The sequence below is a fragment of the Megascapheus bottae genome, chromosome 17, assembly GCF_031878675.1.
Source record: "Megascapheus bottae isolate mThoBot1 chromosome 17, mThoBot2.hap1, whole genome shotgun sequence".
NCBI lineage: Eukaryota > Metazoa > Chordata > Mammalia > Rodentia > Geomyidae > Megascapheus > Megascapheus bottae.
The window spans coordinates 50,075,956-50,092,245 of record NC_143525.1 but is presented as its reverse complement, the minus strand read 5'-3'; positions in this window follow the sequence as shown (position 1 = coordinate 50,092,245).

Genomic DNA, 16,290 nt, shown 5'->3' with positions numbered 1-16,290 from the left:
CCAAGACTGGGGGGGGGGAGGGGAGATGGGGGGAGAGTATGTATATTCTACAACCCAGAGGGTAGCATAAGGCCAGTAAGATATGAGAACAAAGGGCAACATTCCCCCAAAAGTGAGTTAGCTCTGCTCCCATGATGGGTCTCCATAAATGCTTCCACCAAATGAGTGATTACTGTGAGCAATTGTCCAGCCTTCCAGCTCACGAAAAGCAAGTTTCACTCTCCCTCAAGCCTGCCCAGCAGAGCCACCCTTCCTTGTTTCACAGCATGACTCACAGCCCAGAGGCCACATCTGGCCAACCTCCACAAAGCCTCTCTCCTCACCTGAGACAAGAGGCACTTGAAGAGGATGAATTCTGAAGCATACTTCACATTCCGGGCTCTGTGATTCATGTAAAAAGAAGGAAGGAACTGAGCACCATGGCTCAAGCCTCTAATCCTAGCTACTTGGGAGACTGAGACGGCCGCATCTCAGCCCCAGCCTCAGGATTGAGAGGAGGAGCGGGTTGGGGGTCACAATAGAAGAAGCTGGGCACGGCAGTATGCACTTGTTATCCCAACTATGACAGGTAGTGGAAAATGAGATCTCAAGCCAGACGTGCCCCTAAGGCAGGCAATGAAATGCCCAGACTTGGGTGTCCCAAAGACCACCAAGGAGCCAAATCCGATGTAGGCACACGAGAGTCCTTTATTGTAAGCTCTGGCCTGGACTCACAACCTTCACCGACGCAGCGGGTCAGAGCTGATAGCCCCAATTCCTTTGTTCCCAGGGTTTTTATAACGCATTGACCACATGGCGCTAGTTGACCACATGCCAACAGGACTGTAACACTCACACAGAGCTGCACAATTATGCCGCGTCACACGTACATGAACAGTCAAGTCATAACCTGTTTCTGGGGAGTCATCTGGACTACCCTATCATTTTTTTACCCGACTTTGGCATGCAGTCTTGGTGGGCAAGAAGAGGGGTCAGCAACTGTGACAGGAAGGGGGGAGCTGCCCATATGCCCCTCTCTGATTGGGGCATAATCCTTGCCCTTGTTCCCTGAGTTCTGTTATTGGGAGTTTATAATTCACAGCTTGTTTGGGAATTTCCTGAGCTAATTGAGTTTCTGTGGGGTCTGGGTTAATTTTAGGTAACATAAGGTTAATGTTTCATGAGTCACATACTCAATTGTCTTCCTCATGGCAACTGGAGATGCTATAGAGGCTAGAAGAGGGGTCTCACAAGAGGTTTTAGGGGAGGGGGGCGTGGACACATTTCCAGTCATTGTGTCTTTAGCAGGATGAGATCTAAGCTATGTTTTGTTCGGGCTTCACAGCAACAAAACCCCATCTCAAAATAACCAATGGTCTTTAAATAAATAAACAAATAGACTAGAGACTCACTTAGTCACCTAGCAAGCAAGACTGAATTAAAACCCCAGGATCTTTTTATTAATTAAAAATAAATAAAACAGGGTGGTAAATGCTCAGTTATCATCCAGAAGCATCAAATCTGTGCCTGACCCATTTCAGGGCATCCTTCCAGGATTCGGAAGGGAACTCTAGTCTGTCAGTGTGGGTATTATCAGGAGGGGATGGAGCTAGCAAAGGTGAAGGATGGTGGAGGTTGAGTATAAGAGAAATTGCTTATTTGCAACTATAAAAATAGAACAATGAAACCTATTAAAGTTGTTTTGGGAATGGGGAGGGAGAGTGATAGAGGGGGTGAGACAGATTGTAAGAATGTGCAAATGTAATAAAATGAAATCTGCCCGCCCCTAGGGAAAAGAAATGTAAGTTATAAAGAAGAGAAAAGTAGGACAGACGGATGGATGGATGGACGGACGGAAGGAAGGGAGGGAAGAAGAAAGGAAAGAAGGAAGGAAGGAAGGAAAGGAGGGAGGGAGGGAGGGAGGGAGGGAAGAAGAAGCCCCTTTCCAGTGTGCTCTGAAGGCTTCTATTATGATCCCAGGAAAGCACTGGAAGCGGGGCTCCAGGCTTGTATGTGGTGGTGAGCCTCTGTAAGCAACGCTGCTGCAAACTCCATGACCAATGTCTCCCACCATTCCCTGTCCCTCTCCCTCCATGTCTCCTAGCTGGCTACTTGAGCCTGCAGTCAGTACCCATTCCCAATGTCTCCTGTCCTTCCCAAGCAAGAACGTCAGCGTCTGTAAAGCCTCTAAATAAGATGAATTAATCTGGAAAGTGTTGCCAATCTCCAAAAAATGAATTAACGCTGCTCAGATGCTAGCTATAAAACTGGAGGAAGAGGTGGATGACAAGCTAAACTACCCCTCCTTCTCCTAGCCTCAGTCCCCAAGACCTCAGTGCAGAGGCATTCAGAGCCCGAGTGACTCTGACACCAACGTCCTGAGGAGCACTGTTGAGATGGGGTGGGGGGCTTCTTGAACCAAACCAGCAAACAGACCCCGGGGTTCTGCTTACAGGGCGGGGTGGGGGGGAGTCACCCCAGCCTGCACTAGAAAGAGACCATGTGAGCCCTACCAACTCTAAAATCCTGCAGGCAACCTGGAGCCAAAGATCCAGCCAAGGGAACAAGAGAACAAATGTAAGAACCAGCCCGTGCTAATCACGTGTGGGAGATGTAGCGGGGAGGGGGAGCAAGGGGAGGGGAGGAGGGATGTTAAGAGGGTCTGGATAAATGACATGGATAAACAGCTTTTCCAGGGAGAACTGAGGTGTGCCTCCAGGCTCCACAGCCAGTCCGTCTACTGCAGTCGAATAAGGCTTTCCTCAAGCCAAGGCCCTCCATTTCCAGGGAGGGCGGGCTGCATCCATTCTCCAATATTGCAGTCTCCACTAAATCAATCAAGGGCACAGAATCTGTTTTGTCATCAAGAATCTGGAGCAAGACTGGAGGTCAGGCAAGTGAAGAAAACCCCAGTGCTTGGCTCAGCTATTGTTTTCCAGGCAGGGAGACCAGCCAGCTCGAGACCTTTCCAGAGAAATCTATGCTTCGCTTAAAAGAAACCAAAATAGATATTAAGTACTTTGTTTTTATCTAAGTATCACTACTCTGTTTTTAGCAAACTCTAAGCTACACTGCCACCTCCACCCCTCTGCAGGTCAGATGTTTTGTTGACAGCCAAGTGAAAAGATGAGGGGAAAAGGCATGGGAGACAGTCTACCAGCCTGGCCTACAACGGGAATCACAAAGCTGCTGGAACCCAGCAAAGCTGTTTCCTCCTCTCCTTTCATTCCTCAGCAAATGTGCTGATATTTCCATACATGGTTTTCCATTTTCAGTATGCTTCTAACAATGTGCACATACATTTTGATAAGCAGAAATATAATTACTCCCATTTTTTAAAAGGGATTCATCTGTACCCCAGGAAGCATGGGAGCCACTGTGCAAAATGGCTCTTATTGGATAAACTTTACCCACTGCCCACAAATTGCTTCTTTCAGAATTGAAGATTTTTGTATAAGCCCTGCCTCAAAGAGCCAGCAACAAGATGAGAGCTGAAAGGGAAAAGTAGCAAGGTAAGGAAGTGAAGTGACCCAGGACCTGGCCCTGGCCCTTGTCTTCCACTTTAAGAGCTGGTCCCTGAGGGCAAGCAAAGGCCCTCTAGGTTGCTCAGAACTTGGAACAGAGCTAGAGTGAGTTGCTTGGACAGATGTCTCCAAACACCCTGAGTGTATGTGTACATTGTTGGAAGCATACTGAAAATGGAATTTATCCAACAAAAAATGTACAATGTGCCTGGCCTGGTGGCTCACGCCTGTCATCCCAGCTACTCAGGAGGCTGAGATCTGAGGATCAAGGTTTAAAACCAGCCCTGGCACAAAAGGACCTGAGACTCTTATCTCCAATTACTCTCTAGAAAACAAGAAGTGGGACTAGGCTCAAGGGCAGGGCAGTAGCCTTGAGCTGAAGAGCTCAGGGACAGCGCCCAGGCTGAGTTCAAGCCTCACGACCCACCAAAAAAAAGTACAATGTAAATTTCTATAGTATTTTAATACTGTTTATATGCAATAAAATTATACCTTTATGAAAGTAAAATAATGTAACTGTCTCCTCAAGCCCCTCATTTGTTATTTTATATAATATTTACATAATATCAATGATTCTTGATTTCTGCACTGAGTTAGATCCTGAGGGAAGAGATTCACCACCACTGCCTCTGTCTTGACAGAAAGATTAGAGAAATATACCTGTAAGTAAAATATTAAACCCTAATACTGTGTGTGAAAAACCAAGACATTCTGATGAGAATTAATTCTTTCAATCCTCTTGATAACCCAAATATGAATTCTCCCATCTTTACAGGGTGGGGTTGTAGCGCAGAGGCAAAGTATTACCTAGCAGGTGCAAGGTCCTAGACTTGATCCTGAGAATCATAAGATAACAAATAAATAACAATGATAAAGCACTTGTTCTACATGCATTTTCTTAGACACAAAAGGATTAAACAATGTTCTCAAGATCTCTTTACTGGTCAAGGCTGGGAGATAACCCAAGTAAGAGAAGCTTCATGTACTTGCTCAGGTACTTGCAGAGGGTCACACAGAGCCCCACAGTGGGCAAGGGCCGATTGATCATTAGCCTGAAGTGATTGGCAATTAGGGAGCCCACCAGCAACTGTCCACAAGGGCAGTGTCATGAAGGCTCAGGCTCAAACTCTCACTCTGGCATTATAAACATTGGAACATTAGAAAACATTCTAGAGCTGCAATCCTAGCTATGTAAGAGGTTGAGATCTGAGGTTCAAAGCCAGCCTGGGCAGGAAAGTCCATGCGACTCCACTTAACCACCAGAAAACCAGAAGTGGAGCTGTGGCTCAAAGCAGTAGAGCACAAGTCTTGAGCAAAAGAGCTTGGGGACACCGGTCCCTGAGTTCAAGCCCACAACTGACAAAAGAAAGAACGAAGCAAACAAAGAAAACATCATCGAAATTATAGAACATTATAAAAAAGTTAATTGAAAAGTCATAGCATGAGAAGTAGTATGCATTCTGTCAAGTACAAGACTCCGGGTTCAAGTCTCCGTATGAAAAGAACTCATACCTTACTTTCTCTATTTAACAGTTAAGGAAACTGATGCAACATTAAAGTTAATGGCCCAAGATTATACTGTTCTACCCAGCCTTTTTAAATTTATTTACCAAACAAATAAAGAGATCCTATCTATTTCTGCTTATAAGATTGCTAGGGTCACAGAGGCATGCCAGCTTTTATAGGTTGAAATTGAGTCTTTGGAATTCTTTGCCTGGCTGGCCTTAAGTCAGAGTTCTGGGCTGGGATGTAGCTTGGTGGCAAAGCACTTGCCTAGCAAGTACAATGTCCTTGGTTTGATACCCATTACCAAAAAAAGAAAAGACAGGTAACAACAGAGAGAGAGAGAGAGACAGAGAGAGAGAGAGACAGACAGAGAGAGAGAGAGAGAGAGAGAGAGAGAGAGAGAGAGAGAGAGAGAGAGAGGGAGGGAGGGAGAGAGAGAGAGAGAGGCCTCCCAATCTCTCTTCCCTAAAGCTAGGATTACAGACTGGACCTAGCTATTTCTTTTTGGCAATATTCAAGACAATTGGTCTGCCACGGTGCAAATTCACCAACCCAACAGGTTCTGAACTTTGTTTTGTCCATTGTGGGGCTTGAACTCAAGACCTGTGTACTGTCCCTGAGCTCTTTTGCTCTATCATTTTGAGCCATAGTTGCATTTTTTGGCTTTTTGGTGGTTAATTGAAAATAAGAGACTCATGGACTTTCCTGGCCAGGCTGGATTTAAACGGTGATCCACAGATCTCAGCCTCCTCAGAAGCTAGGATTACAGGTATGAGCCACGCACACCCAGTGGTTCTGAAGTTTGGGACGCTAGACTTTTCCACTGGGTCCTTCTAGCTTGCCAACAAACCTGCAACATCCAGCAAAGTCCCTATGCCTTTCCCCAGCCCAATTCTCTGAGTTTTGGTTTTACTTCCTTAGTTTTACTATCTAGATTTTTTGCAAATTTGATAAGCAAACAATGTCATCTTATTTTTGTTTTGAGACCCACCTTCCAGGAAAGACTCAACCTTCCAGCACTGAAGGAAGGTGCCCAGAGGAGGAGGAGGAGCCTTCTGGGAAGGAGTCTGTTAGGTGATGAAATGCCCTTGGAAGACATAGCTAATCAGGGCTTTAAGACTGGGGAAAGCCCACCCTTCTCTCCCACACAGTTGCAGAAAGCAAACCAGAGAGCAAACAGAAAACTGAAACAAAGAGGATAACAAATTTCTGTTTCTCCATCTGGAAGGAAGTGCCAACAAGTAGGCCTGGTGGCTGTCTGCAGACAGGCAGCTGTGGAGCCAGACTCTTGTCTGGCTTGCCTGTCACCATGGCAGGTTCAGTCTGATGGCTACAGGGAGCAGATGTTGAGAAAGCCATCCACAGAGAAGCTGGCTGAGGCCATCCGCACTAGAACCTTCTCCATCAGAACACTGGGTGCTTAGACCAGGTCCCCGCCCCCGGGAATTATTCATAACTTTTGCCAGCTCCCTTCTCCGAACAAGATTCCTGCAAGGCAGTCTCTCAGCCAGGGAGAAATTTGTAAAGACAATTTGTATTCTCAATTTCTGCCGTAGTTGAGGTCGTTATTTTCCTCCTATCACTCTCCATCTTCTGCCCAGATTCTCTCTTCTCCAGTTCTTAATCAGAGAGACTGTCAAGAGAATGCTTGGCACATCCCGCCTGCCCTGGGATGAGCTTCTGGGGGCAGCCAAGCCTCGGAGCCAGAGCCAGCCGAGTGAACACGCGAGCAAGTCAACAAGCCAGTAAGCAAGGAGCGCAGCGTCTGATGTCCCAGGTTAGGTTTATGACACGTATTTTTATTACCTTTGAGCCAAAGTGATTGCTAAGGTTATCTCTTTCTTAAATATACATTTTTTAAATTTCTTTTGAGTACAGTTTGAATTTTTATACCTCCTGCATCCTTGGCTCCGGGAAGAGGAGGCAGGAGCGTGAGGAGGCAGGCTTCCCCCTCTTTCCTCTCCTGTGGCCCAGCAATGGACAGCGTTACAGCTCCCCCATCTTCTTCCTTCTTGTGCTGCCATCACCAGCTGCCACAGCCTGACTCATAAAGAATAAAAGGCTCTCCAGCTCATGGTTCTGACAGCAAGTTTAAGTTGGGGTAGCTGCCTCTGGGGAGGTCCTTCTTACGGCAGCGGTGGGAGGACTCTGAGCAGAGTCCTCGGGCACAAAGCTAGAGTACTTGCCTTCCTTGAGCAAAAAGAGCTCCAAGACAATGCCTAATCCCTGAGTTCAAGCACCAGGACTATCCAAAAAAACAAAAAAAAAAAAACAAAAAAAAGAGAGAGTCCTGCCCAGGCTAGCTTTGAACCACAATCCTTAAATCTGAGCCTCCTGAAAAGCTAGGATTACAGGTATGAGTTATCAATGCCTGGATTCTCTTCATCTTCTTATAAAGCTGTGACTGTCAGCCGAGGTGCAGGGGAGGGACATCCAGAAAGCCTCCTCTAATCTTTGCAACTGCAAAACTGCACCTCCAAGGACTAAACGGCCCCTGCATCTTGCTTGCTCTCCTTGCTCTGTCACTACTTGGCACATCTCATCTTGGTCACTTCTGGAAAGTTCTGGTAGGGCAAGGATTGATGTACCTTGGTGCCTGTCACAGAGTCAGCGGTGCATCCACATTTGTTGTTGGATGAATGAATGCAGGAAATACAGTGGCTGAAACACAAAAGGATCCCCAGGCAGTCCAGATCTTCTAAAACAAGTTGAACCTGGATGTGTTTGAGAGACTCACATTTCTTTTTAAATTTTCTTTCTTTCTTTCTTTATGTGGTTTTTTTTTTTTTTTTTTTTTTTTTTTTTTTTTTTTTTGCCAGTCCTGGGCTTGAGCTCAGAGCGTGAGCACTGTCCTTGGACTCTCTCAAGGCTAGAACTCTACCACTTGAGCCTCAGCACCACTTCCGGCTTTTGCCATATATGTGGTACCAAGGAATCGAACCTGGGTCTTCGTGCATGCTAGGCAAGCACTTTAACCACTAGGCCAAACTCCCAGCCCCTTTCTTTATGTTTTTTGGCCAGTCCTGGGTTTGATCTCAGGAACTGAGCACTGTCCTTGGGCTTTCCTCAAGGTTAGAGCTCTACCACTTGAGCCTCAGCACCACTTCTGGCTTTTCTATGTAGATGGTACCAAGGAATTGAACCCAGGTCTTTGTGCATGCTAGGCAAGCACTCCACCACTAGGCCAAACTCCCGGCCCTCACATTTCTCACTTGGGAACTCAGAAGTCAATCTGCCAGATGTAGCCTCTGCCAGACGGGAGAACCAGGCTGGGCACAGTGCACTATAAACACTTGGGAGCCAGGAAGGGGCAGCTCAGCCCAACAGAAAGTGCTCAGGAGGCTGCATGCTTATTTTGCTTATTTTGTTGTTGTTTCCAGCCTCAGCACCTGGCTCATCACCCCCAGCCAGAGGACTAGAATTTCTTCCCCCAGGCAGGTCAGAGACACTAATGTTCTGCTTTTAGAGCCAGCCATTAAAACCTTCTCTGACCTGCTGCTCTGAAAATGGGATGAAAACCCTCCTCACTCCATTCCTTTCTCCTCAAGGGAATGTAAGGAAAGAAGGAAAGGAGGGAGGGAGAAGGTGGTGAAGAGAGGGCAAGGAACTCACAACTCCCTCTACGCAATCTGTACCCCTTGTGCTAAGCTAGTCAAGGGTTCCCTGTGTTTTGAGCAGACTGAACCCTGAACCCAAGAAGCAGATGTGGGAAGCACAATTTATAGCTGATGGGTCAGATGAAATAACCCAGGGTGGATCTCACTCAGCCTCTGGTGGACAGAAGCAGCTCAGTGAGCTGGAGTCCCACGGACGTCCAGGGTTGCAGTGTGGACTGCGTGTTAAGGGCATGAGAACAGGGGAAATCTGGCAGCTTAGTTGGCTTTCCTGGCTCTCAGGGCTCTGATGACAGAGCTGGAGGAAGGGGTCCTGTCTTCTGCTTCCCTTCCATGTGGGGATCCCTCCACATCAGTGAAGTGCCATGGTAGAAGCAAACCCAGGCCCTCCCCAGACACCAAACCTGCTACACCTTGTTCTTGAGCTTCCCAGACTTCAAATGATGAGAAACTGATTTCTGCAAGATGTAGTCCAGTGGTTGATCATTTGCCTGATATGCATGAGGCCCTAGGTTCCACCCACAGACAGACAGACAGACAGACAGACAGACAGACAGACAGGGAAAATCTTTATAAAACTTTATAAGCTGAGCCAGGCAAGCTGGCACACGCCTGTAATCCCAACTACTCAGAAGGCTGAGATCTGAGGACTGAAGTCCAAGGCCAGCCCGAGCCTCTTATCTCCAATTAATTACTGAAAAATGGGAAGTGGGGCTGGCTCAAGGGGTAGGGTGGTAGCCTTGGGCTGAAGAGCTCACGGACAGCACCCAGGCCCAGATTTCAAGCCCCATGACCCACAAAACAAACAAACAAAACCCCCAAAACAAAAACAAAACTTTGTAAGCTGTCCAGTCTTAGGTGTTTTGCTATCAGTCACAATGGACTAACACTTAACATTTTGAGTTAATTACATGTCTATTTTTTAAACTTGTGTTAAATATACATAACACTGAAGTTATTATTTTGCCCACTTTTCCACATACAATTCCTCTTAGCACATTCGCAGTGCTGTGCAGCCACCAGCACCAGAACTTTCCTTCTTCAGAACTTTCTCATCTTTCCACACTGACTCTCAGTCCCCATTGAACAGTTACCTCCTGTCCTAACTCCTGGAACCCTCCTTTAATTTCTGTCTCTATGGACTTGCTGTACCAGGATCTGTATCTGGATCAGGAGGGGCTGAGATCTTATGCTATGGTAACATACCACATCTACCCTTTGGGCCTGGCATCCTCCATCTCACTCCCAGATTTACTACTGGAGAGCCTGCTCCAACGTATGGACTGAGCCATTCCTAGAACAGAAGCTTATTTCTCCCAGGTTTTGTTTTGTTTTGGTTTTGGTTTTGTTTTTTTGTGGGTCATGGGGCTTGAACTTGGCCTGGGTGCTGTCCCTTGAGCTATTTAGCTCAAGGCTACCGCCCTACCCTTGAGCCAAGCTCCACTTCCCATTTTGTAGAGGTTAATTGGAGATAAGAGTCTCAGGTCCTTTTGTGCCTGGACTGGCTTTGAACCTTGATCCTCAGGTCTCAGCCTCCTCTCAGTAGCTAGGATTACAGGCGTGAGCCACCGTAAGCCCTTGAGATTCTTATCTCCGATTGGCCACTAAAAAGATGGAAGTCGAGCTGTGGCTCAAGTGGTAGCACGCTAGCCTTGAGCAAAGAAGCTCAGAGGCAGCTCTCAGACCCTGGATTCAAACTCCTGGACCAGCCCGCATGCATGCATACACACAGGCACACACACATGGAATTTTTATCGCGAGAGGACCATCTCTCTTCTGCATGCACATTAAGTATATGAGAGCACCACGCTGCCTCCTGCAAATGGAACGCCTGCCTCTTGGCTTTACCTTACATCTGGGAAGACATAAATCCTACTTAGAACTGAGCCTCAAGAGATTCATAGAGCATGGAGAAGTCAGAGATAAACAAGCCTGCTCTGGCCTTGGACACGTAAGCTGGATTTTCTTTAGTAATCCAGGCCCTTCATGGAAAAAACCACAAGCAAGAAAATCTTACAACACTACAGCACAATGCTCCCCACACACACACACACGTGCACCCCCCAGACATACACAACACACACACACACACACACACACACACACACACACACACACACACACACACGCACACATCCCAGCAGCACAAGTCTGGCAGTCGAGGCAGCTGACAGCCACAACTTGGGCAGGATTTCAGCTGCTCGCTTTCCCTTCCCAGGCGCTGCCAATAAGGCTTGGTTTTGATCCACAAACATTCCTGATTTTGACTCAAGCCCAGTAGAGCTCAGCTAATACCCATCAGCCTTCAGACAGAATCTTTTATTCCCTCATAAACCTAGGGGAACAAAGGAGATGACTTCGTAGGGGATTTAGGAGTGGGACTACCTAACACAATGACTTCTGTTTGCTCATGCATGGTTCATCAGGCATCAGCTGAGATTTTGGAACCAGAATCAGAAATTGACAGTGAAAGAAAAATAACAATAACCCTCCCTATGGGGCCGCAGGTGCGGTGGCCACCAGGTAGGTGTGTTCTGCTTCCAGGGAATGTTCCAGTTGCCCCCATTCCTTACCCCTGAATCCCACTCTTTGGCGGGACATGTGGCTTTTCTGGAGAGATGGAACATGCTCTCCTGGCCTGACTGCAAGCCTAGCCTTGAGGTTTGGGTCAAAAGTTGAAAATGGAGTGATGGATTAGGAGCTTGAGGATGCCTGTGGCAGGCTGGACGCACCCCACCATAACCAGTGACCCAAGGAGGGTGAAAGACCCAATGTGTGGGGTAACGCCCTGCCAGCCACCCAGCCCCTGCGTCCAGGAGGATGGGGGGGGGGGGTGTGCTCTGTCACACCAGGGCAAGGACGTGGGGATGGAGCTGGCTGGCCATGCCCCCACTCGGCTGTCCAGTAGCTGGGCAGTGTGGAGCCTCTCCTTTGGGATTGCTCGTTTGGGGACAGTGCCATCTTTCTGGTGTTCTAGCGTTTGCCTCCTTCCCATTGGGTGGGTCTGACTTCTGAAACAGCACTGACGCCGTTCTGACACAGCAGCCTCTCAGCTCCTTCAGTCTCACATCTCCCTCCTCAGGACCCCACAGAGGCCCAGCTTAAGTGGGAAACCCGGTGCTGTCACAGAGGGGAACGGCCGGGCAGGAGATAGGCTCATGGCAGAGAAGCTTTACTGGCAGAGTCGTGGAACATACTGCCCAGAGCTCAGAGTCTCTTCCTGACAGCACTGAAGCTGCTGCTCCCTCCCCCCTTCCTTCCTTCCTTCCTTCCAGGCTGTCCAGCAGATGTCCACACATGGCATTCGCAGTGGCAGTTTTCCCACCAGCCAGGTGTCCATCCACGGCTGAGTGGGCAAGCAGAATGGAGCCATGCACACAGTGGAAGGCTACCTGGCCCTGAAAAGGAAGGCTATTATGAGACAGGGCCTGAGGACGTGATGCTGACACAGGAGGACAAAAGCTGTAGGATTCCACTTCTAGGAGCTGCCAGAGTCATCCAGGTCATGGAGATGGAAAGCTAGAAGAGCAGGAAGGGGTGCAGAGCCAGCCAGGGGGTCACTGGGTGCCGGCAGGGTTTTGGTTTGGGAAGCTGGGAGTCTGTGGTGAAGGTCTGCTCCGCGGTGCTGAAGGAGATGTTGAGAAAGGACTGAGGGGTTGTGGAGGAAGTGGTGGGGGTCTTGCATTGTTGGACCCCCTGAGCCCCGTGGCCTCTTGGCGTGGCAATCTCATCTGAGAAAGGACCTCCCACACTGTGGCTCCCACCTTGGGACATCTGGCTTGCTTTTCCTCAAATGAGAGGATGACCAAGGTTGACCCTGGGCAAAGGGCAGGTGGGCAGGGAAGCCCCCGTGGAGGCGGTGCCCATGCTGCCACGGCAGACCTGAGGAGAGCATTGTCCTCAGCTGACCCCAGCCGGAGAAACAGAACCTGAGCAGGTGGGGTTTAACTGACATAGGAACAAAGGGACACTTGACGTCATCTTGGGGGTGGAGCGAGAGGAATAAACCAGCAAAGGCAGTGGGAAAGGTCAGGGGTTGGGCGGAGCTGCCTGGCTCTGTGGGGGCGGGGGGGGGGGGGCGCTGCCCCTCACAAGCCCCCAGGGGGGATACAAGCATCTGCCCTGTAGTCAGTCTGGCCTTGGACACAATATGATGTCCTGGGAGTGGCCACACTGGGCACAGAACCCAGGGAGGCTGCAGGCCAGCAGCCTCAAGGAACTGGACCCTGCCAGCAGCCTTGTGCTTTCCAGTCAGCAGATCTGCTGCTGTGTGCCCTTGAGCAGGTCACTCAGCCTCTCTGATGACAAGGATGACGACCTTCCCCACAAAGAGAGAATGACTGGAGGATGCACACCTGCCAGTGTCTGTGAAGGCCAAGGTGACAGATCATACTGTGGTGGGCTTGGGGCAAGTGCTCTGCTGGAATCTGTGGCTGCTAAGGCAGAGTGGTCCCCAGGCTTGCAGAGTAGGCCTCCGTGTCCTTTTCCCCTGGGATGACTCCCTTCTAGCAGCCAGGCTCGCATGACGTCATGGGTCACTCCCACTACACCTATGGTTGCTGGCCTGGCTGAGAGGGAGGAGAGGCCTGGCTGTAGGATGCCCTCAGAGGCCAGGGAGGCCCCAGGCCCTGCCCGGAGAGAATCCAGGACCTGCCAGAAGCCTCCAGATTGCCTTTGGGTGACCTGGGCCTCACAAGGGACCCTGGGACAGGGTGTCAGATTCAGAACCCTGGAACAATGTGACAAAGAGCAGCTGTTTGAGTCCCTAGACTTGTGACAGAGCAGAAGATAGGAGTCCTCACTCGGCCTCCATCTTCTCCGGGACTTCCTCCTCCAGCTATCGAACCTGGCTCTCTGTTCTCCTGTTCAATCCCCCTGTATCTGGTCTCTAAAGGGCTTCTGCCCACTTCCTTGGTACAGCACAACCCACACACAGTTTCACCTTGCTGTGGACAGGCTTCTCTCTGGCTCTAAGCAGATGTACCTCAGGGCAGGCTTCTGAGAAGTGGCTGCTGTCCCACAAACTGTCCTCTTCTCAAGGCTCTGATTCTAAGTCCAGCCTCTGAGTCTCAGCCCCACAGGGCTCTGGCGGCTGAATTTCAGGAAGGAGCCATCAGCTCTATTTGTCTCCTTGTGTATCCAGAACTCACAGTGTTTGCTACGCACACAGAAGCTCAGCTCCGGGCTATAATTTGCTCTCCAGGGGAGACACTGAGTTCAGTGCCCTCTCTTGTTGTACAACTAAATTTGGAGCCTAGCAGAGGCCAGGGACTGGTGGGGGGGAATGGGGGGTCGGGGGACTGGACCTCGTGGAGAGGAAATCAGACTGGGAAATAACCCAGGATCAACTTCGGCTCCTGCCCCCATGTGCTGGGCTACTGGCACAGTTCCTCCCTGTCAGTGGCCTCCAGGTAGACTCTGCAGAGATCTGCTGCCAGGCTGTCAGATGAGGAAGCAGAAGTGGAGGTCCATCGTGGTGGGCCAGATGTCCTGCTTAGCTGTCACTCTCTGAGCCTCCCATTGAGGCTTCTCCCATGGAGAAACCCACTGCTGCTTGGGTTTGCTCTTCAGCTGCTTCCGAGTCAAATAGTCCTCATACTGTTTGGAGAAAGATACCGATCCTGATTTTTATTTTTATTTTTTTAGGGAAATAATGAGCTACCACCATGTCCTACAGGATCCAAGCAACTTCTAGATTGACTGCTTTTTTTTTTTTTGGTCAGTCATGGAGCTTGAACTCTGGGCCTGGGCACTGTTCCTGAGCTTTTGTACTCAAGGTTAGCACTCTACCACTTAAGCCACCATGCCATTTCTGGTTTCCTAGTGGTTAATTGGAGGTAAGATTTCTCACAGCCAGAGCCAGGATTGTAGCCTAGTGGTAGTGTGCTCTCCTACATCAATTCTTTGGTACCACATACACAGAAAAAGCCAGAAGTGGTACTGTGGCTCAAGTGGCAGAGTGCTAGCCTTGAGCAAAAAATGTCCAAGGACAGTGCTCAGGCCCTAAGTTCAGTCCCTAGGACTGGCAAAAACTAAAACAAAATAATAATTTAAAAAAGAGATTTGTCATAGAGTTTCTTGCCTGGGCACAGAACAACCTGAGACTTTTATCTCCAATTAACCTCTAGAAAATGGGAAGTGGTGTTGTGACTCAAGGGGTAGTGTGGTAGCCTTGAGCTGATGAGTTCAGGGACAGTTCCCAGGCCCAGAGTTCAAGCCCCATGACTGACATAATAATAATAATAATAATAATAATAATAATAATAATAATAATAAAGATCAACAAAGACCAGAAAGACAAGAATGACCCCGGCACCAGTGGCTCACACTTGTAATCCTAGCTACTCAGGAGGCTGAGATCTGAGGATCATGGTTCAAAACCAGTCAGAGCAAGAAAGTTCTTGTGATTCATCTCCGATAAAATATTCAGAAAAAGTCAGAGTGGTACCATGGCTCAAGTGGTAGGGTGCTTGCCTTGAGCTCAAACAGGCTCAGAGGCAGTGCCCAGACACAAAGGACCAGAACAACAAAAAAAAAAAAGACAAGAATGCTGAGGCATTGATCACCAGGTATGAGCTGTCTTTCAACATTTCTGAACCAAGAGGTTGATATTCGGAGAGCTATTTGAAATGGATGAAGGTTTGCTGGATTGTGAGAAGGGAACAGGGAGAGAATGACCAGTGACCTAGACTGTGACCCAACTGACTCACTGAGTAAAGAAAATGCTAGACAGTAATTTGGAATCCAGGCCAAGTCACTTGGTAACACCTGGAGCAGGCCATGGGGTCTCTGTCCCCCTTTCAGCTTTCCTTCTGTACCTCTCTTCTCCTTTGGATAGAAGGTGGCAAGGCTGGGGCCAAGCAGGCACAGAGGAAGGAGCAGGAATCCGGGCTCACTGGCTTTCTGTCCTCTTCCTCCTCCCCACTGTGCGCATATGCAGCCAAATATGCCAGGGAGGAGGCTTCTGCCTCCCGTGCCTGCACAGGGCACAGAGCCAGCCCTGGGCCCGGGGTGGGTCTAGACCAGACCAAGATGAGATGCAACTATCGTAGCAAGTCCAGGCTTGTCCTCAGGGCTCACTGGGGGCAGAAACCAGAGAACACGGTGGCAGTTTTTATGCAAGACAGCTCTAGGAAAAGGGCATAGCATTTACTTCAGCAAATCTGAGGCCAGGGATTGGCAAACTGCCCAAAGTGGGTAAATATCAAGGGTTAAAAAACAGGTACCCATGCCATCAACCCTGAGGCTGAGTTGCATACATCACCCTTTAGAAAGGCCAGGAGCCAGGGGCACGAAGGACCAGCAGTGTTCACATTCCTAGCAGCATAGTCTCACACTTGGGGAATGCAATGACACAGCTCTATTTTAACCTCATACAGTTCCCAGGAGCTGGACCCAAAGTGATCTCTAATTATTACAGAAATCTCTGATTTCTAGGCCCATGTCCAAATCCCTTATTGTAGCCATTCATCAGAGGCTGCCAGAGCTGGGGGCCCAGGAATAGGCCAGCGGAGAAATTCGGCCTGTAGAAGAGGCCCTAGAGGCCCTGCTCCCTGCTTTTTGGAGGACAGGAGGAGGAAGAGGCTTTCTCGGAGCTCCACACGTTTGACGTCAGTGAAGCAGAGAAGCTGTGCAAATATGGGGATTCCAGGTGGACTTCTGGCTTC